General features: G+C 40.3%; 3 protein-coding genes across 3 annotated transcripts in view; 2 read left to right on the forward strand and 1 right to left on the reverse strand.

Annotated features, from left to right (window-relative positions):
* The window catches only part of LOC145456744 (NACHT, LRR and PYD domains-containing protein 3-like), an 84,154-nt gene extending 70,896 nt beyond the window's left edge, over positions 1-13,258 (reverse strand). The window contains exon 1 of the mRNA XM_080334864.1: positions 1,178-13,258. The gene's annotated coding sequence lies outside the window, so the exon portion shown is untranslated. The remainder of the gene's footprint in view (positions 1-1,177) is intronic.
* LOC145456913 (uncharacterized) overlaps positions 1-23,188 on the forward strand; it is a 185,142-nt gene that overhangs the window by 2,075 nt on the left and 159,879 nt on the right. The window lies entirely within an intron of this gene.
* Positions 14,940-23,188, forward strand: part of LOC145456849 (tubulin epsilon chain-like) — a 297,431-nt gene continuing 289,182 nt past the window's right edge. Inside the window, exon 1 of the mRNA XM_080334986.1 lies at positions 14,940-15,078. The gene's annotated coding sequence lies outside the window, so the exon portion shown is untranslated. The remainder of the gene's footprint in view (positions 15,079-23,188) is intronic.

The following is a 23,188-nucleotide window of genomic DNA, read 5'->3' on the forward strand; positions in this document are numbered from 1 at the left end:
ACTGCTCCAGCTCCAGCTCCAGAACTATCTTCTATAATAAGTTAGCTCCGGCTTCGGAGCTCATTGATATCACTGCTCCGGCTCTAGCTCCTGCTCTGGCTCCGAAAACTATCGAATGGTTCGTTTGTAGATGTCACGGGGAATCGTCATTTTGTGGGTATGCAACGTCCTGTGACGGGTAATTATAGGCTACTTCGTGTCGTCTGTCGATATGACGTCATAGCCACACGAGAACGCACTGTACTCCATGCCATGACTATGTATACACTTTGTACAATGTACATTGTACAGCATTAAAACAGTAACGTGACGTTTTCATACCGATAAGGTGCTCGATAATATCAAGCCATACAATCATACAGTCTAATTTAATCTTGTAATTATTATTCCGTTATACTTTCTCATCGCCCTTAGTAAAGCAACCGTCATACACAACACAAGGAAGGCTTGTGCTTCAAACCGTTTTGCTAGAGTAAGCGATGCCTTTGCTGCTCACGCGATCAATTTACCAGCCTGGAGTTGAGAGACTTTGACAATTCTGAGTGTCTTAGCCAAATGTGATTAAAATCTCTCGCAAGGGTGTATGCACAATTGCACATAACACAGATTATATATTGAATAAAACGATATAATAATGTACAAATGTTTCACTATATTATGATTTTGTTATATATATGAAAATAGTATTCGTACAATTTTGAAACTGGTTTCGCCATATATGGAATCTGCGAGAAGATAATAATAATCAAGAGAGTTGGAGATAAGATAAGTCTACGAAAGTTTTTCTTCGTGATTTTTTGCAATGTTTGGACAGCGTAATTCTATTCCTGCCCGAAATGCACTCTAGAGGCTGAAGTCTAACCGAATTTGCATCCTGGTTGGTGAGTGTTTTAGTCTGACTTGCATTTTTTTGGTTCCAGCCATTGCTGTATTGTATCGGATTTGATATTAAACCAAATCGTTGAATTATTAGTAGTCACTCTATTGCAGGTCCTTAGAGCAGTATTCAATTGCGGTCCGTGGCTGGGTATGGTTAAGTTGAATTGGAATCTATACCGGGAACACGGATGCGGAGTCGTACATGTGTTAACAAAATATGTCATTATTAGTCTGACTTTAACTCGTTGCAGACCTACAGTTACACGAATATTAATAGTACATATGACTAATGCATTACTCTGATTAATTGATGCTGATGCCTGTGACCGATCACAAAACGCGACAACGGAACTTCGAATTCTCTTCCAACACCCGGTTCTCTTCTTTCTGTTACCTGTTTATAAGATAGTACATAGTAAATAAATATCCACTGTCCCACAACTCATTAATAATCCATCAAGAAGCGATGTCGAAAATGTGATATGAGATGGAGATGGAGATGGAGATGGACTATATGAATTGATGGTCATCGGTTACTGCTGTAGCGTAAAAAAGGGGATCACAGAACCAAAACATTATAAAAGGTCTGATCCAAATCATAGCAACCTTTCACGTGCCAAGGGCGCTCATTGTTGTTCAATGCATGGTTTTGTAAATTCTGTGGTAAACATCAATTTCAATGATTCAGGGATCCTAGCAATTTGAATATCCTTATTGTGATATTTAGGAAGCCCGTGCGTAAAATTGAGTTTCAATCCGGTCACGTTAATGCCTATAGATCAGTGTTTTGTTAAACTTGTCAGCGCTCATACCCCATGAGCTTTTATGAAACGTTCTTGTACCCCCTACAATTAGTACAACGTAGTCCAATACCACATTAAAGAGAATCTGTTATATTTTGACCATACCTATATCATTCCGGTGTGTTGGCCATGCCTTAACAGAAAAGTCATTTCCAGGATTGGAGCGATTTGTACCACATATTTGTATGCTGCAATACGACCAATCGAGATTTCAAGGCTTTCCGGATTGGGAAACAGTATTTAAACTATAGTCCTTAGTGAAAAATGGTGATAATTTCAGTATTTCATAAATCGACTGTCACGACTCCACTCGAATCATTTCAATTCATCCGACTGTGATCAAGTACTCGAATCATTGCGCCCAGCCGTATAACAAAGTTACTTATTGCTATACATTGTACAAAATACGCCAACACAGCGTATGGTTTCACACTATATCTCGTGACCCCTGCTGTGGTGCTTCGTACCCTCAAGGCTCAAGGGGTCTATTGACCTCCGATTAAGAACCCTTGCTAGGCTACAGATGCTGATTGATCCTGTTGACTAAAAAGAAGGTCATCATTTTCGGCTCAGCCATAATCTGGGCCTCATTGTCAGTTGGAGTGTTCCTTTTTAATCATCAAATTCCCAAGTCCCCAATGTCGACGACATCTTCGTCAGTTGAAACGGCATCACAGTTGAGAACAACCACTGACGTACGCTATTGCTTATACCGCTACTGACTTTCTTACCAGAAGCCTCAGGTGAATGGCAAGTAGGATTGGCATCAGCAGAGTTGGAATGGTCAATAGAACTTTCATCAGCCATGTCAGCAACAGCTTGGTAGTAAAGGATAAGATTGTCTTATACTGAAATAGAACTTGTTTTACAATACTAATTTGATATTAGCCTTCGCAAAATAGCATGCATTTATATATGGGAAGGTCAGATCGAGGAAAATCTCGTTTACTAAAAAATAACATATATGTATCTGACATTCCATATTTAGGAACAGTCACAATTAGGGACGGTGCCAACGTTCGGTTCACGATTATTTTCAATTTGCGACAGTTGACAATTCAGCGGTTGGCGTTCGCAAAATAACCTTGGTAGGTTCCATCCCTTGAACATTTCTTTGTGATATACCAGTATTTATCAGTAATCTAAACATCATATGATCAAAATCTCTTGCATTTCAGCTGAGTCACGATGGCAGTAAGAAAGAAAATTCAACGCAAAAGAAAGATAAATCTTGGGACAAATACGGAATCGATGTAATCGATGATAGCGTTATCTTCGAAATATCGATACATCGACATGTTACGAATGGCACGAATCGTTTTAAGATTTAATACCTACTGCGTTTATACATCGCAACTACTACTCGAACCAAATACCAAACAACTCTATACCTATATTTGATTCCATATTCGCGGGTCCGAAAATGAACGATTTCACAATTTAAATAATATTTGTAGATTATTGTACACACACTTGCTTAGAATTAGTATTCTGACGTCATAGGTTAAACGTAGGCGGAATATTCGAAACTATAACATGTTACGTCATACAAGGTTTGTCCGGTTTTCATGGTCATTCAACTTATTAAAGTGATAAAAACTCACCCAAACAATATGCACACTATATATACTAAAATAAATATTATATGCTCTAAATGCTATATATATGCTTTCTACTTTGCAGAATTCAAAAGAATATAGTTGGCTTCAGAAATCGTTGAAGCAGTAGGTGAAATAACCTAAAGTGTAACCACTTTGGAACATGTAATTGCAGTACGCCAAGTACATACTGTGTCACTGACTATATAAATCCTTTATGCATATGAAAGCGTGCGAACTTCTGCTTGAATGGTGAAGTATTTTAAAATTGGTGATGAACTATTGCTATATGAATACGAAAGGGTCAGGATCAAGTGAAATAGAGGATCAAATTTAGATAATTGATTCCGTTTATCAACAAAAACCATAAATTCTAGATAATGATTATATAATCCATAAAATTTTCACTTGGGGCGGGATCCAAATAATATTAGACAATTATATACACTGGAATAAGAGACATTATAATATTTTATGGATAGTATTGTTATGTTCGTGCATTTACGTTTGGTGTCGTTTAACTCTTGATTTCTATAGGACTAGTAATTAGGGATGGTGTGAACCTCTGAAAGGTTCAGGTTCGTGTGAACGCGAAACTTTTTGAAAGGTTCTGTGTGAACGCGAACGTGAACCTCAGACCGGAGTATTGCACTATTGCTACATTGTTATTGAGCAGAGTGTAAAAAGGGTTTCTATACTTGCTACCGATATTATGGCATTAATAAGTTATCCAGGAGTAGCCAACACCCCAATCACACACGGATTTGTTTTTTATTATACAATAAACATATAAAATCAAGATGGTCCCCATACGCGTGCTAGATTTTTACAAGACAACTATGTATTTTTGATAAGAATTTCACTGATTGGTTAAATAAGCATCATTCGCTGACGCGGATTTCGCTCTTGATATAATGTGATTGCTGATCAAGCTCACAGCAGAGAGTCACTAGATATTTACAAACGGAAACCTGGATATTTTGAGCAAACTTTTGTAACAAAGCAAGTAAAATCTTTGAGATGGTGAAGGTGCTTGCTCGTTTAGTGCTGATTCTTTTATGCTGCTTGTGCCATGCATAGAGTGGCCCGCAGTTGAAATGCTATGGGTTTTAACCAATAATGTTATAATGACGTGGAAATTTGTAATATATCACAGTGCAGAACCTACCAAGGTTAGTTTGTAAAAGTGAACCTCTAAATTTCTGAGGTTCACACACAGAACGCGAACGTGAACCGCACGTTCACACCATCCCTACTACTAATTACCGCCAATCATTATTTCCTCGTGTGCCATGCATAGAGTGGCCCGCAGTTGAAATGCTATGGGTTTTAACCAATAATGTTATAATGACGTGGAAATTTGTAATATATCACAGTGCAGAACCTACCAAGGTTAGTTTGTAAAAGTGAACCTCTAAATTTCTGAGGTTCACACACAGAACGCGAACGTGAACCGCACGTTCACACCATCCCTACTACTAATTACCGCCAATCATTATTTCCTCGTGTGCCGTGCTTGTATTTATACCCCTGCGTTCGGCTGTCTACGGTCTTTCGTTTACCTGCACTATGGATCGTGTCGCCATCCTAAGTTGTTCTGCTGACAATATACTGATTTCATATTGCAACCTCGTCGTATGAGCTATTGTTCGAAAAATATCAAGAGCATAACAATTGGTGTCAGAAGTCGGATTCATAGTTATATCTGCGGCGAAGATACAGCATGGATTCAGGCATATTGAAGCTTCTCGAGAAACGGCAGGTAATTACAGCGAGTCTACATGAAACAATGGCAAACCAGAAAGCACAGCTGGAGCAACAACAAGCACAGGACAAAGAAGAAATGGCGCAGTTAACGCAAAGGTCGAGTCCCGATGCGTCCACATCTGAAGCTAACGCTCCCAAGTTTGATTCGTTCGTAAACTCAAAGAAGAAATTGGACCGATATCTGCAACGATTCAATAATCACCTAGCAAATTACGGCATTTCCAACACGAAGAAAAGAAGAGTGTGATGCTCTCATGGGCTGGACCTGAAACGTACTCGCTCCTTTGTAATTTCTTTGGATCCGCTGATGTAAGTGCGCAAACCTTCGACGCGTTGAGTGAGAAGTTGTCTACACACCAAAATGGCTCAATTCATGTGCAAGCAGCAATGTACGAGTTTTACAATTGCAAAATGCAGCCGGGGCAGTCCTGTGATGATTGGATCGCTGCTCTACGCGGAATCTCCAAAGATTGCAACTTCACATGTTCGAGAGAAGGCTGTAATCAGAGCTACGTTGATGAGCTAATGCGTGATCTCATCATTAAAGAAACGCTGCACGCGAATGTGAGACGGCATTGTCTAACATAAACCAATCCATTCCTTGACGACGTTCTTAAAGTAGCCGCAACAGACCTGAGAACGCTGGAAGGTGATAGGGTTATCCAGGGCGAGAGTAACGGCAAAGACACTTCCATCGTCAACAAAATGACGAGAAGTTATCAGAAGGGGAGAAAACCTTCCAAATCCATCCAGGGCAACTTCGCGGGAAGACTGAAATCCCGCAGCCGCTGTTTCATCGATTACCAGAGAAACAGACTGTCAATATCGACATGCAATATGTCAGAAATGTGGTCGCAGGTCATATCAAACCTGTGTGCATGACTACCGAACCAAATGCTTCGGGCAGTATCACGCGACAGGTTTCATCCGTCAATTTCTGCTCAGTGCCGCTCCTCTCCTTCGACATCTATCAACTATATCGACGCGTGGGAAACCAGCTCTGTACCAACTTCAACATCATCGGCATTCCGTTGCCGACACAGTTGGACACTGGTGCTCCCTCCGCCATGGTGTGATCGACTGGGTACAAAACTTTAGGCTCTCCGAAACGCTGAGCATACCATTGCTCTTTCGTAGCGTACGGCGACAAGCCACTAAAAGTGAACGGTATTTGCACTGTAACCGTGCAGGTGGTTTCCGAAGTTCGAGTTGACTCAAAATTGGTTGTTCTCGACGACCACCGTGGGCACAACATTTTTGGTCTCGATTGGAGCGATTCTATCCATGACCGCAAAGAAAACGTCTGCGTTGGATGCAATTTCCTCGCAGATGGTCAAATCGCAGTCATGTTATACTATCTACATTTGTGATTCGAACAACAAATTGCTGTCTTTTCAGTCGAAATTTACCTCCGTTTTCTCTAATGTATTAGGCCGATGTACCAAGGCAATGGTGACAATTCACTTCGGGCCTAATGCCAAGCCCGTGTTTAACAAGCCACGTCATTTGCCTTTCGCAAGGCAAATCGCTATTCAAACCGAATTGAATATAGATTAGCTAATCAAGGTATTCTCGAACCAATCAATTACAGCTGTGGTTCTTAACCTTTCTACCTCCAGCGCCCCCTTTCAAAATTTATCGTGCCCTAGCGCCCCCCATATTGCATGAACTGTAATAAAACAATGGGTAAGAGGGAAAACCGTAACAGCACTTCGTCATCCCCCCCCCAAAAAAAAACGATGGTCTTGGGCATCCATAGCGTGATAAACCAAATTTCTGGGGGCTTCGCTCCCAAGAACCTCTTCGCGTGATTTCAATGGTCAGCAAAGTTCTACAATGCATGAATGGATGGTGGTAGTTGCATATTATGTCGCCAGAATTTTTTATCCTCTCACCCCCCGTAATCTGGTTTACCAGTAGCATGGTTGCATCACAATACCAAACTCACTTACATTGCAACATCTGAGGTTTATTTTAGCGAGTTCCAGGGCCACGAACAGAATTAAATAGATATTTTCGCAATCAGTACCGTGGTAGCTTTCCATTGATACCCATTTAATCAAATTTAATGCTGGACAAGCCGGTCGAAATTACCGTCAAATTGCCTTTGACCAAATGGAAAGTGTGACGTAGACCAATTTCACTGAGCCGTGAGATTTGCTTGTGTCCACACCATATAGGACACTATGAACAAACTATAAAACTGGTAGGAGAAATTGTAAAATATCAAAAGGTCGTATAGCTTGCGTTGCGTAGCTTATTTAGATATATAAGCAGGTAGGTATGGCAACCGCCATTGGCATAATATTGCCCCTTTGATGTATAGTTGGTTACATCCTTCAGACATGGGGTGATTACTTCATGAATGTAATCGATTGCGATTACGATTACTTCCGAATGACGCTTATAACGATTACGATTACGATTACAGCAAAAACAGGAAGTAGTCGATTACGATTACGATTACATTGGAAAAGTAATCACGATTACTCACGATTACATTTACTTTGCATTTTAGAAGTTATATTGGAAGACAATATGTGGATTGCGCTGAAAAGGCCTAATGAGATAACGAAATTCCTTTAAAAAATATGCGCCATTTGCTTGTTACGTCATGATGCACCAATTGCGCATTTCTATACAGGACGATTTATCGCACCCAACGATTTGCATTCTTGCCAGGTCCATGACTGCCGCACCCCCAAATTTCCCAATAGGGTGGGGAGCGAGCTCGAAGGGGTTTCAAGATTATTTCGTAAACCAACATAAATTATAGAGTATTCTCGAGAACTTTAATTAACTTGTAAATTCTTCTTAGATAAGCTTGATTTTGGAATGCATACGTCTCCCCCTCAACAAAAAAAGCATACATAATTTATGGTGGGCTTGTATTTAAAACAAATGGTTGTTTGAAACACATTGTTTAAAACATGTTTTAAGCAGTGTTATAAATAAAGGCTTTTAGAAAAAACTAAATTGTGTTTTTTTAAGTTGTAAAATTATGCCATAATTGTGTAAATGCTTTTCAAAATTACCACCCGATTTAGACGACGTACATCGATATGAGATGATTGGAACCCCTCAAAATGGTCGGTTCAAGAGTTATAGAACAGATATTTCGTCAAAGAAGCTATATTTACCCTATATTTTCAATTGTCAATGTCAATCCACATTCGTGACGTCATGGCTTAAAACAACAACAACAAAAACAAAACAATAAAAAAACATGTTTTAAACAAGGGCCTTATTGTAAACATACTTGCTTTAAATTTATTTTTGTTTTAAATGCAACCCTAATTTATAGCAATAGGCATTTAGGTTCCAGTCAATACCGTGCCACGACACACCAAAATACATGTGCAATTTCGACCAACACGCGACTTCACGAAGTCTGCTACTAAAGAAAGACCTTGGACGAAACTTAGGGTATGTGTCTATTGTCAATAGCCTCGCTGGGTGAGCGTGACTAATTCCGTCCTTTCACTCCGAGCCCACAATGCAAATGCTACCCGGACACCCACAGAGCATTAAAGGCATGACAATTTGTGTGTGCGTCTCACGAAAGTTTTTCTTTTAGTCTGCTACGTCAGGAATACAACAATATCTTTTGATTGTAGAACAGACCGGAAGTCACGAATTAGCAACATACACTAAAGTAATAATAACAAGATAACAGACGTTATAATTATGAATTACGTGCCCCCTGCTCTACAGGTAAACCTGACCATCAGGGGCAGAGAGAGAGAGAGAGAGGAATAAATAATAATAGTAATGCGATTACCAATATTATTGACGAAATTCAGTCTTCAACTTGAATTTATCATCCTATGGGGCCTAAGACCAACGTTCGGAGTAGGGGACGAATAGCTGTCTTGGTCCTGAGTCTAGCTACAATTCACACCAACATGATATTTAGACCCATGGCTATGGCGGCAGGTCCCAATGTTGAGTAAAGAATTATGAAATAACGATTGGCGCATGTTTCAAGTAGAGTCATATGAGCAGAACATAAAATTCTGCCTTCAAGTTGATCCAGATAATGTACTGCAAGCTGCCGCTACGAGAAACGACAAACACGGCCCGGATATGATATATATCAGCAGCTGTTGATTTTTATTGCTTCGTTTTGGAAACCGTAATGTTTTATTTGATGAGTACAAAATTTCAAATCTCTGTCGAGCAGCAACGGTCAAACTGCGTTTGCATAACCAAACATCAATACACAAGTTACTAGGTAGAGTGGTGATGATTAATTATCCCGCTGAGGGGTACTGGCGCGTGGAACGTGTTGATAACCTGATATACAGCACGGCGGGTGTTCTTACAATCACACGAATGTACGTGACGTACATCGAATATCTATTTACTGTGGATACTTCTTACGAAATGACTAGCAAAGCCAATAGGCTACTTATGACGTAATAATGAGCAATGGCATTTAAAAATCAGACGTTTGAACCTGGTATAATACATCTTCCTTGTTCACGAATGTTCAGTTTATGTCATAGTCCTTGTACAAATAAAAAGTAATCGTTCTTTCACAAAGAAATCGATTAGATATGGGAAGTAGTCGATTACGATTACGATTACTTCGGAATTTTTTCGAATGTGATCGATTGCGATTACGATTACTTGAAAATGCTGTAATCGTCGTAATCGATTACGATTACTAATCGTGATTACCTCATGTCTGCATCCTGTGCGATCTTGGGTATCTTTATATATGTTATTATCGCCAATTTAATATGGCGAGTATTAACTAGTCGTAGCCTACGCTTCACAGCTGTAACACCACTGGATTGTTCGGCGATTGCACATTTCTATTGATATGGCACAGATTCATTATGTTCAAGTTGTTATTGATCTATTCCAACATTCGAAGGTAAAATCAAACGCTGATTATATTTGACTTCTGTAATGACATGATTAAAATAGCCTACTTATCTGGAGTAGGCCTATGGTAGAAATCCGAAAATAAGACCCACTTTGAGATACATTGAATTCCCCTATTATTGGTGCTGCGGCCCGCGGCGCCATCAGAGAGTAGGAAATTGGCCCGCGAGCACATTTGAGTTTGAGACCTCTGGTCCAGACCCTGAGTTTGACGAACCGGAAAAATCGTGAAACGCGGAGATCGTTCACGCTATTAATATGGCATTCGACGGCTTACCGTTAACTCGCAATGAAATTCGCAACGCGACGGTGAAAGACAAAACCATGGAACTACTAAAATTATCTGTGATTTATGGTAACTGGAATCCAAAGACGCACGTCGATGATTTTTCTTGATTTCCGACTCGCGAACATTCGCTCTCTCAGCACGAAGACATTATCATGCTCAATATTAATGGTTTGCAGCGCGTAGTAATTTCGCAGTCACTTCGATCGCGAGCCTTATCATAGTTGCACGAAGGACATTGGGCTATCGCGAAAATGAAACATATGGCGCGACGTTACATCGCATGGCCTTCCATTAATCGCGACATTGAAAATCTGGTGAAGAGTTGCGACGTTTGCCGTAAAGTAATGAAAACGCCTGATCGTTAGTATCGCGACGCGAATGGCCCAAGACTTTGACCAACAAAGACCTTTGAACGGATTCACTTCGACATCGCGGGTCCAATAAAAAATAAAATATTTCTTGTCATCGTCGATGCGCATTCGAAATATCATTTCGTTAAAGTAATGAACGTCGGATCTACCACAACCTTGTGTGTAGTCAACGCTTTGAGGGAAGATCGAAGGCTTGCCCGTAACAATCGTCACGGATGGCGGACCGCAATTCACATCGAATGAATTGGATACCCTGCATCGAACGGGGAAACGAAACGGAGTCGTCCAGACCTAAAAATGCTGGATCGATAAATAATTGCGACGGGGGCAAAAGATTTCAAATTGGCGCTCCAAACACTTCTCGCTACTTACCGATGTGCAACGCACCCGGGCATAGACTGGAAAACGCCTGCTGAGATTTTACATGGTCGGCAGCCGCGCAATTTGTTAAGTTTGTTCTCGCCTTTCGATAAATCGAAACCCGTTGCGCCTAGACAATCAGTCACTAATTTCGAGATTGGTTCCTCGGTTTACGCTCGCAGTTACCGACGCGGACCAAAGTGTGTTGCTGACGTAGTGACGGAAACGGACGTGTTGTGTATATTGTCAAAACAGATCATGGGTATTGGAGAAGGCATAAAAACCAACTCCAACCACTCTTGATTTCAACTGGTAATGATACAGCCACACAGGAAGTTGCTCAGCCTAAGCAGTCACAAGCTGAGCAACCATTGGTCAGGAATAGGGCACAACGTCCTGCAGTTAGTCCTGCTCATACGTCGGGTAGACGTTATCCCCTTAGAAATAGAAAACCAACCGATTTCTACATACCTACGTAAATGTGGGCAACCCTCTAACTTACAGGGAAGGACTGTTATGTTCGTGCATTCACGTTTGGTGTCGTTCAACTCTTGATTTCGGTAGGACTAGTAATTATCGCCAATCAATATGTCCTCGTGTGCCGTGTTTGTATTTATACCAGTGATTCTCAAACCGCGGCTCCGACAGCCGCATGCGGCTCCCAGCTAGCATTCTTGCGGCTTCCATGGACGCTTGAAAATCCCCAAAAATATTTTAGAAAATAAATTTATAACAAAAAAATTATATTCATATTCAAAAGCACCCTTGCTTGGCTTAGAGACTGGAGTTTAGAATAAAGGATGGAGACCAATTAATCTGCTGTCGAGTAGCGATTCTCTAATCAGCAACGATTTCGTAACTTAACTCGCGCCAAAAATTATACTCACACTCGAATGCCTTCAGATCGGCGCTCACCTCACCACCACTATTAAGCGCAGGTGGTGTTAAAAAATCAACACATTTTCTAACGGTATCTGACCATCAAACCAATAAATCATTTGATGCATGCAGCAGGCTTATCAGCAACTTTATTGATGGAATTAATGCTTTTTGGCCCATGATGAAAATGTTTTTGAATCCCATTGTATACAATGTGGCAACTGTCCCTGGTAATTTTCAACTTGAGTTGCAAGACACGCAGTCAGATATCGAACACAAGCAATTATTTGAAAGTGAAGACTTAGTTGAATTTTCGAGTCAAGTTCCAGAGGAACGCTATCCCAACTTGATAACCAATGCCCAGAATAACGATTCTTTATTGTTATCAACTTATGTATGTGAAGCACATTTTAGCAAAATATTCGGAATCAAAAATCATTATCGAAATCGATTAATTGATGACCTCCTCAAGCAGCGCCGCTACTGCATACTGCATTCTTCGCAACTACGCCTCACTTTGACACACTTCTGGAAGCTCTAGCTCAATGCCACGTTGAACATTGAATTGATTATTGCGTTTTTTTTTCTTGTTAGTGTTGCTATTTGCTGTTACGTGCTTACATGCTTTATAACTTTGTTGTACCTAATGAGTGTATTCGCGCGGCTCCAAACCTATTATGAAATTTGAAATGCGGCTCTGACACCAAAAAAGGTTGGGACGCACTGATTTATACCCTTGCGTTCTGTTGTTACGGTCCTTCGTTTACCTGCACTTTGGATCGTGTCGCCTGTCTCAAGTTGTTTTGCTAATGATATACTGATTTCATATTGCAACCTCGTCGTATGAGTTATTGTTCAAGCAAGTTCTAGATTCTAGAACTTCGATGAAAAAGTTTGAACAAGAAATCATACGCCAGGAGAACGCACGTGCGCGTGGCCTTGCTGGCGTCCCGGAAAAACTAACTACCAACCATTTCAAGAATAGGCGACACAAATACAGACACTCGAGCGATTGAGACCAGAAACCTAAATATCGTCCAACATCCAATGGTCGTTGCTTCTGGGTATTCTATTAATTGTTATTTATTACTATTATTTCTCGAATCTACTTTATTAATTGAAACGCACTCAAATTCGCCAACTATAGTCACCCATCACACTAGATCCCTTTTTTCGTCATGCTGTCGTACACAATCAAACTACCACATTTACCTCTATAGCTACACGACAAATGTGATTCGAGCATCTTACGCCTATGCTTGAAAGACAATCCTATGCGATCGCAATCAACAGTTGCAGTCCTGATAGGTAGTCTACGGGTTGAATGAAGTAGGAAAAGAGAATCACCGCTTCATTTGAGTTGTGTGTGACTCGGACACAGAACGATAACGCCCGGTGCTTACGCTTCATTGCTATTCTATTATTTATATATCCTATATGGATATCGCTTTCATCTAAGTCAGTGCTCTTCAACCTTTTTCGACGTGGTACACCCTTTTAACGTTTGCTCAAAACTCGTACACCCCTGTTCATTAGGGGTCTTCAAAAATGACTTTTTTCCTGGCTACTTGATAAAATTGTTAGGTTACCTAACTTAAGCCTACACGCCAAATTTGGTTCAATTCCAACCAGTAGCCGCATGGCTACGGAAGAAGAAAGTTTATATTTATAATATAAAAATAAATAACGAAAAATGTGAAATTTTTCTGTTCACCCCATGAAAGTGTTAGGTTGTCTATAAAAATGATGTTCTTCAAATTTGGTTCAATTCCAACCAGTAGAAGCGGAGTTATTGCCGTCAAAAATTTTGGATTAGAATAAAATAGTATTTGGTCACAGAGTCTATTCGCAGCCAGTTAAGCCGCCCGCCACGCAAATTGGAATTTATTTCGTGTCAGCCCCAAAACAGCATGACATTACGAACGATAATCAACCTAAATGTAACAGTATTGGGGAGAGAGTATAGGTAAAGCTACTGCTGCAGAAGCAGTAATTCAGATCAGCGATGATATCAGGCGCACCAGCCTACTGCGTATCAGGCCTGTCCCACACCACACACAGTCGATAGTAGCACATGGGCTGCAAGAGATGTCAGTAACCTCAGATCGTATGCCGATATACACAGTCTATTGTCGCTAATTTGCATCACTAATAACAAAATACTAAATTGCAAATGTATGGCGAAATATTGGACATAAAATCGGCATTTTAAAACAAAAGGGTTTCGATTTCAACATGGAAGCTGTTTCGACCCTGGCTGGCTACGTCACTTCATTTATGTGCATTGCGGTATTTATTAACGTCGAGTAGGAAGTACCGATTCAAGAAGTCTGAGCCATCGCGGCGGTTTCCTCAAAAATCACTAAAAGACAAATGACTAGCTGAACACATGTTTGTTAACTGCATACTTTCCAACACCAAACGGAACCATTGGTCTATTGCCCACGGCTAAATGAATAGGAGAAATATTTGCTTATGACATCACAATCAAGCGGTGTACAGTATTACACTTGAGATAACATCGTACCATATCGCTCATTAACCTGTGCGTCAACCTGTACTGACTAGGGCTGGGCAAAATCGAGTACCTGAGTGATTCGATTCTGAATCACGTAATATGCTTCGAGTCGAGTCGAGTATTCGAGTATCAGTCATTATGACGTCATAACAGAATGTCATATGTCAAAGATCAACTGAGCACTTTTTATGCTACCACAAATAATATGATGCCTGTATTCCGCCACATTACAGATACTCCGGTATTTTTCAACCATACGGATTTCTTTGCACTTTGTATCAATGTTGCGGGATGATCATAATTTTGGAAATGTGTTATTTTCTGTAACTTTAGTAGCTTGCACTATCTGTTTCGTATGCTGCGATACGTCCAATCAAGGTTTCAAGGCATCCACAGTGGAAATTAGTATCGGAATTATAATTCTCGTTGACAAATTACCTTTCAGTGGCGAGGAACGTATAATTTCAGTACTCGAAAAAATCGACTTTTACTACTCGACTCGAATCATTAAAATTAATGCTCGATTCAGATTCGAGTACTCGAATCATTGTGCCCAGCCCTAGTATTGACCCATAAACCTGTCTTTGTGATAGCTAGCCATCGGCTCATTGTAATTCGGATCTGGTACACCCCTGTACACCCCATCCGAGTGGTACACCCTTTGCAAATTCTGGTACACCCTAGGGTGTACGACAACCCCGGTTGAAGAGCACTGATCTAAGTAGAGTAGTTCACTAGCAATTATATTTGAGTTTGTGCAAATAGGTTACCGCGACACGGTTAGGCATCAAATACCATTGGTTGAAATTGCGAGGCTTCGATATCGGTGAAAAGTCAGCTCCTTTGCAGTCAATATTTCAGAAATGCGAATGTCAATGGTGTTTCTGCGCGGCAGTCGAAATTCTCGAATGACGATTTCTAGGCGCAGAAACCTGTCCAATGGGGTGGCCTATCGAATCTATATGCTGGCGCCCATCGTTGCAATTTAACAGTCAAATACTCCAATCTTTAATACCGATCAAAATGTATATACGATGTAAAAGTTAGTTACTTAGATTTGCAATTAATTGGGCGTCACAGTAAACTACCCAATAAAAATGGTCGAAGGACGGTTATGGTAATCGTCAACATATGGTACATTGATAGCAAATTGAAATCGCCTTCAAGACGAGTAAGCGACTACGGTTATGGTTAAGATTACGCGACTATAGTATCGAACTTTCAGAAGCTTAGTTTAATGACGCCATGTTCACCCTTGGCGACGATCTATGAAAGCACCGTCTGCCGTACTGTTCCAGTCCAATGCCTTGGACTTCATATTACATTGTACTTTCACACGCCATGGATGTAACTAATAATTGGATATGGGGAACCAAACCACTTTCGATGTAAGCTAGAAAGAAACATCATAAACAACAAAAACAACGAACTCCAACGCAATACCAATAAACAAATATCCTCGTATCGTTAAGCTTTCATAGCCGGAATTTACATGATACCAATATTTGATTGTACCGATCATTGTCATGCGGGAGGAATTTGAAATGAGTTGCAGGTCAATTAAATTGGGCAGATGTCACGACGACTCGCTCTCCCCCGTTACGATCTAACAAGAATTTGTTTGCTCCGTATAACTATATCATAGAGAAATGGTAACTTATTTGCGTCAGCCTGGATATATTTTCTTCAGTCGGGCTTGCGCAGCATTTGTCTTCAACAGCGACATTAGTGAAAAAACATAGTCACCACCTTGATCACAGTCTCGATCGCCAGAAAGTTCGTAAGAAAAAAATTAACTTTCATTTCGGAACATTTGGCAATAAGGAATCTACGATGAAATCGAGGGCCTAATTTTAATTAAGTCATATAAAATATTGAATGGTTACGGAATACTGACATAACTGCAATATGCAGATTCTCATGCTGTGCCAATTTGAAGCAAATGATGATGATTATTGATGCGACAATGAGGTGACTGCAAAAAATATTTTCGCTCGCACAGGATTCCGTCAAATTGTCTGTGTCAATTCCTCCCTATACATGACATGATTGTTTTATCAAATCTTAAGCTTGGTCTCAACAATAGCGTTAATATTGTCATATGTTTTAGGGTATTCAACAAGTTTCACTCTCTGTTGGCAAATGTTCCCATTGTTTTAATCGTAATCTGCGTATGTGTTGTGAGAAATACAAGAGATTTAATTATAAACGCGGAAGTTAGGATTTGGCTCATTATGATTAATCGTGATTAGGATTTCATTTTCTGTCTAGGATAGGGTTAGGCTACCATATTTTTGTGAAGCAAATTCCGGACACTCTTTAGCGCCCACTAGCGGATTTTAAAATGAGGTGTAACACATAGTCCGTCTATATGACGTCATACTAGCAAAGTATCGCCCATCGACTGTGATACACTATACAGGAATGGAGTGGAACATAGGTCATGAATTGGGCCATCTGTACTGTGAGCTCTGGTGATTGCTACTTGCTGCGGTCTGCAATAGATTCCTCCACGGGCTGGATGAAATCGTCAGCGGGCCGTGTCTGGCATGTCAGGATTGTGATTGAAAGCCCTGCTATACTGTTAGGTCGGTGCGGCCATCTGGTTATGTGTTTTAATCAGGTCCGAAACAACATTTTTTTTGCCCCCTTTCGCCCAAAAGAGCACTGATCTTGGGCCCATCATAGGGTAGTCGATGTAGCCTGTTGTGCACTTACTATATGCATTTGGCTGTTAAATTTTATGTATGAATTCTGTCAATAATATTGATTCTTTCGTAGGCTACTATAAAATGCACCAGCAGGTTACACATCCGGTGATTTCCAACCTTTCATGGTCGCGACCTCATTTCGCACTTGAAAATGTTCCGTGGCAAAAGCTCAAAACTTGATAAGCTGATTACTAAAAAAAATCAGCTTGTCCAAACTTACTCATGGCCTAGGAATCTGATTACGTCTAAAGCCATCGCGATCCCCAGATAAAGGCAAACGACCCAAAGATTTGGAACCACTGTCTGTGACTGAAGCATCCCATCGGCCTTAACCAACTCTAGGAATAGCTTATTATTGTGATTACAATCAGACTTATTTCAGTAAATGATGGTTATTTATATATATTTTGATTGCATTTTTGACGAGGGTGGTGCCTGGTGCCCATACTAATATCATTATACGTTGCACTAAGTCGCGCGCGGCGCGAATAAGAGTTTTGAATAACATAAATCTGCTTGAAAATATTATTGTTTATTTTGATTTACGAAAAACTTTTGAGCCTGTTTCGAGCCTTCAAAATTCCGGACATTTTGGCATATTTTAGAAATTCCTCCCGGACGCAGATTTTTCAGTGGAATTCCGGACATGTCCGGGAAATTCCGGACGTATGGCAACCCTAGTCTAGGACATTTTGTGTCAAAGGTGATACAGCAGTACGACCAAATATATTTGAACTATACAATGTCGTAACTATTATATCCTTCTTGCAACCTGCATATAACAGTTTCGCATTGACTTTTTTGCTTCGCGAATTAACCACTTTATGGTTCATTTTCCTTAAACAGCTGAACTCAGTGTGCACTTTTTTGAGTTTTGGGAGTTGGATGTCAGTGTCACCAACTTGTTCCTGATGGTGACTAGAATGAAACTATATCACGTCTATATATATATATATGGAAAGCGAGTGGCGCAGTTGGTTAAACACTGCAGTCACCACATCAATGGTTGCTGGTTCGAGTCTCGGCTCTGCCATGCTTCTATGTGTGGGCGGTTTGTCTTGGCTCTTCATCGCCGATCCCGCTCTATACACAGCGCCTTGAAAGCCTGAGAGAGCCGAAATCTGAAAAGTTGTTACAAGCAATCTACTCAAAATGGCATCGCGGCCCAGATGAAATCGTCTGACACCCTTGGCATGATATGTAGGTTGCATGAGATTTCTAACCCCGCATGACAAGTTTGATTCATTGCCATCCGATTTTATTATTGTACTATTAGTAGTGTAACGGTGTTTACGTCAAGTGCTTATTGAAGTTGCCTATCGGCTATGCTATCGAGTATTAATCACTTCAATTCATCGAAGATCCTTTTACAGTCACTTGGCGATATTATAGGCCTGCTCGTATGGCCATTACTCCAAACCTCTAGTTTCAGTAGCATATACACAGTGGCCGTGGAAACTCACAGCAGTCCAAGGCGCAGATTGAGGACCTTCCTAGGATTTCTTGCAAATTCATGCTCTTTCAGCCAATAGCGCGCAGAACTGGCAACCCAACGTACTTGCCAAGCATATTTATTATTGGGGGCGCCTGATGATATGGTGCTTGCGCTAAATGTCTAGTTTGTCTACTCTCTCAAAAAATAAACCCCTTCCAAGACTTTCAAAATGGGCATTTTGGATAGACATGTTCCTCCAAAGCCTCGACCCATCCATCGCCTGCTATTGGCATGCTACAATCAAAAGGTTGCCGACCACTGGTCTACACAGTCTGCGGCCGCGTCAGTCGAAGATTCAATTGACTATAACAAAAGACTGCTTCCGACGACTTAAATACAGTGCGTGAACACAAAAATGTTTTCAAATACATTTTGAGGATCGCTTGATGAGAAGCTATCATTTCTTTGTATGAACAAGCACATTTACTTGCACGACCTCACTGCCACCGTCGTCTCCTTACATAAGAATATACGCTGAGTACCTTTTCAACAACACTATACTATGCATCACATATCCCTTTACAGAATTCTGTACACTAACAAATGGCTATATTAAGTCCTAAAACCTGATTTTGATGCCACATTGGATATCAGCCTACCAAACCGATTTACTGCCAATGATGTGTGCGTTAGCATAGTGATCGGCACTTCGTTGCCAAATATTTGATTTGATATATTTGTGGTGTTGCTAACTAACCGTATAAAATTTATTGACATTGGGCGTGAGTTCTGAATACAAACACAATGTCATGTTACTGACTCGACTACGAATTTGTTGGAGGCTAAACTTAGGAGAACCGATGCATGTAATAGCGAATTTTATCGTTGTATTGAATGGCACAGAAGTCTCCAAATATGGGAATTACAAAGCAAAAGGCTTTGAGACATTAGCAATTTCATCTGCACATCCAATTGGAACTTGTGCGACCGATGTACTGTAAAATACAGAATATACTCTCTGGCGCGTAATTCTTCAATCCTATATGATATATCACCAGATCTGGTGACGGATGAAACACGCACCCAAATCTACTCCGCAATTCACATTGTATTATTTTTTTTCGAAAGGATTCGTGGGGCTGAGCACAGCGATTCGAATGCTCGATTCCGAGTCGAGTTCAAATAACGGAAACAGAAGGCTTTACACCGAGAACAATATTCTAGCAACGAAAAATATAGTTTCAAAATAATGTATTCCACCGCTCGAGCAATCCTCAGTTACCGCATCTCAGCGCCCCATCACATGTCGCACAAGGCTACGAATATTGATGGAACGACATTTCTATCAAATAATGATCGACACTGACAATGGTCACAAAATGTGACGAAAAATTCATGGTCGGTCCAGAAATACGAAAAACAAAAATTATATATACTTCGAATCGCCATATCATTATATCTGTTATTAAGTCATAATAGGTGACACTCGAATACTCTACTCAACTCGACCTGGAATTGACTCACACGGACACTCGATTAAGGTTGCATTTAAAGCATAAATGGATTTAAAACACACATGTTTACAACATGGTCCTTGTTGAAACATTTTTTATTGTTTTTATTTTTATTTTTTATTTAACGATGACATCACGAATCAGTAATTGTGATGTCACAGTGTACTGACGTTGGCAATAAATATATAGGGTAAATATGGCTTCTTAGACAAAAACGGCTTTCGAACACGGTTAAGAACCACTGATCTACATGCTATAACTGTTGAAATGACGACAATTTTGAGGGTTCCAGTGACTCTTCATCGCTTACGTCCACTATATTGGGCACAAATCGCTCGAGAGTATTTATACATTTATGGCATAATTACACAACGTTTGAAAATAAACATTTTTTAAAAGGCATTTTTAGAATCACTGTTATAAGCATGGTTTAAACAAGGTGTTTTAAAACACCATAACATTATCGCAAACGCAAGCACAAACACATAGTCTAGTCGCATTGTGTCCGTGCGATTTCGTTGTTACACGCTGCACTGGTCAAATAAATTTGTTAAACGGTGATGGCAATTACAGGGAAGACAAGCCAATCGCTATCAATAGCAACTGCTATGATCTCGTTGTGAATATCAAAATCATGTCTGTTGCTTTCCGATGGTACGCACTATACGCAGATACTGGCGCATAACGGATGCTATAGTGCATGGGTCACCAACCTTTTTCTAACCAAGAGCTACTTCTTGGGTACTGATTGAAGCGACGGGCAACCATTTACTCCCGTCGTTTACCCGCACCAGAATGAATTTCCGCACTGAACAGGAATTACATTGCGGCAAGACTTCTAAAAGAGTCTTTTAAATCAAAACATCTCATTTCAAATAGCTATAGGGACTAACATTTTTTAAGAACCATGAATTATTTCGCACCATGTTAGTATAAAATATAGGCTAACACATCAGTCAACTCAAATTTTAAAATCTATTTTGTCACACTTGAGACTGGACATCATGTTATCTGTTTCTATATGGGTCAGTGGGAAGCCTGGCATTGTATGCTATCAACTATAGTGCGCTGTAGGCTACTTTAGTTTGTAACTTGACACTGCAACTCTGAGGAAGTGTTCCTGATGTGTAGAGTGAGGCGTGTTCTTTGTTTGTTTTTAGTGAAGTTCATGACCGAAAAGGCTGATTCACAACAATAAGTTGAACCAAACACGCTTGCAACCTTCATAGCTGCTGCGCATACACCACTGTGCTTTTCCACGTCAAAAAGGCATCAAAAGTTTACTCCAGCCTGATGGGCTTTGAGGTGGAGGTCATTTTGCAATTTCAATCTCCAACTCTCCAGCATCAATACATGACAAATTTCAATATACCGGACTGCAGAAACGATTACAGAAAGTTAGAAACATGGTACTAAACTGCCCTTGAGTGTAAGAGAAACAAGCTGAGTCAAAAGATGCAATACGTATTGGGCATACATATATTGAACATCTGCTAATAGGCCTACTTCACGGCTATCTGCTACCGAATAGTAATGTTGTTTACTACTTTGGCATTGTCCTTGACGTTGAGCTACCATACCGGAACCCCTGCCATTTCAAGAAGACCACCGAAGGCATTCCGTGATGTCGCCCGTATAGGCAGTGCGCCGTATCTTACGTCTTCGATATCTTGTGATCTTATTGCATCTTGGTAGTATAGCCCATTACTAATTGTAATTGAGGATATTTGATATCATCATTTTAAGTGTTTATGTATTGCCATTTTTAAGTTACATGTTAGTGTGATTTAAACAAGAATAGTTAAATAGTCTAAATAGTCAAAAGCTCACTGGTAATAATCTGACGAATATTAGTAAGTGCTGCTATTCGATCTATTTTTAGAACAGGCTCGAGGGCTACTCATCTCGTCCTCACGGGCTACCTGGGACCCGCGGGCACCGCGTTGGTGACTCCTGCTATAATGCATTGATAGCCTTGTAATTGAAAATCTTTTTTCATTCGAAAGACAAATCATCTGCATCGTGTATAGTTTTTACCAGAATAATCTGCATTTAAGAAAGAAAATACGACAAGATATTGTTTAATACTAAACCCTTACATGCTTTCTGTATTTTTTTCGTGAGTATACCGTCCCCGCCAAAATCCCAAAATGTACCATATGCATGATGAACGATCAATCTTGACCTGATCCGTCGAGGCTTGAGATATATCTTCAATCGAATTAAATTTATTTCACAGGCGCAGATAATCTGTTCTTACAGCAGCAAGTAGCATCCAACGTAGACAACACAGAAAAATTAACAGCATGGGCTAGCGAACACACAAACGCATTTATACACCACGTCTTAACCTAACAATCAACCAATCATTGACCTAATCACCAAATGAGAGGAACAGAAATACTAAATGAGAGTTCACAGGTCATAAGCAATTAAAGTTTCGCATGCGTTGAAAGTTATCCCCCACATTTTATTGACTTTCTTGCAATATATAAAAACAATTTTCACGACCGGCATATTTTAATTGAAAATTTTCCCTTGATCTGTGTGGGATAATTCGGGGTACCACCAAAAAAGGAATTGCATTTGGACTGAAAACCGCCGAAGAGATTTCAACAAATGCGCGAACCAGCAGTACGCAGCCCTTCGATAAATCGATACGGTATGTGTCCTGCGTTAGCATCGACAGCATTAGCTACACTGTAACTGTATAAGCTTTGATATGTGATCGTGGGTGTTTGATGGTTGCTTTGTAATTGCACCTGAGTTGCCTAGGTTTCCGCAGAAACGTTGTCGGATCTTTACGAGATGTTGATGATCTCTGATGAAGTCTGTGATTTCGAATTTACATTCGAATGATTAAAATGAAAATATGCGGGGATCGTCATTTAGCGATGGAACAAAGCATGCGACTCTCGTTTCGTTTTCCGCGATCGGAAGTAGGACCCAATGGCTCATTGTAAGTTTGGTAAGCTGATTACGAAAAAAGATCAGCACAGCATTTGCCCAGACTTACTCACGGCCTATGTTCGAAGCTGATTAAGTTCAACATCTGCACGATCCTGATAAAAGGGCAAACGACCCCCAGCTTGAGAACCACTGTCTTTGACTAAAGCATCCAAACGGCCTTACCGACACTAGGAATTTACAGTTCTCATACAATTGCGAATG

The sequence above is a fragment of the Botryllus schlosseri genome, chromosome 2 (assembly GCF_051294905.1).
Source record: "Botryllus schlosseri isolate E-star chromosome 2, Bs_hap1, whole genome shotgun sequence".
Classification (NCBI taxonomy): domain Eukaryota; kingdom Metazoa; phylum Chordata; class Ascidiacea; order Stolidobranchia; family Styelidae; genus Botryllus; species Botryllus schlosseri.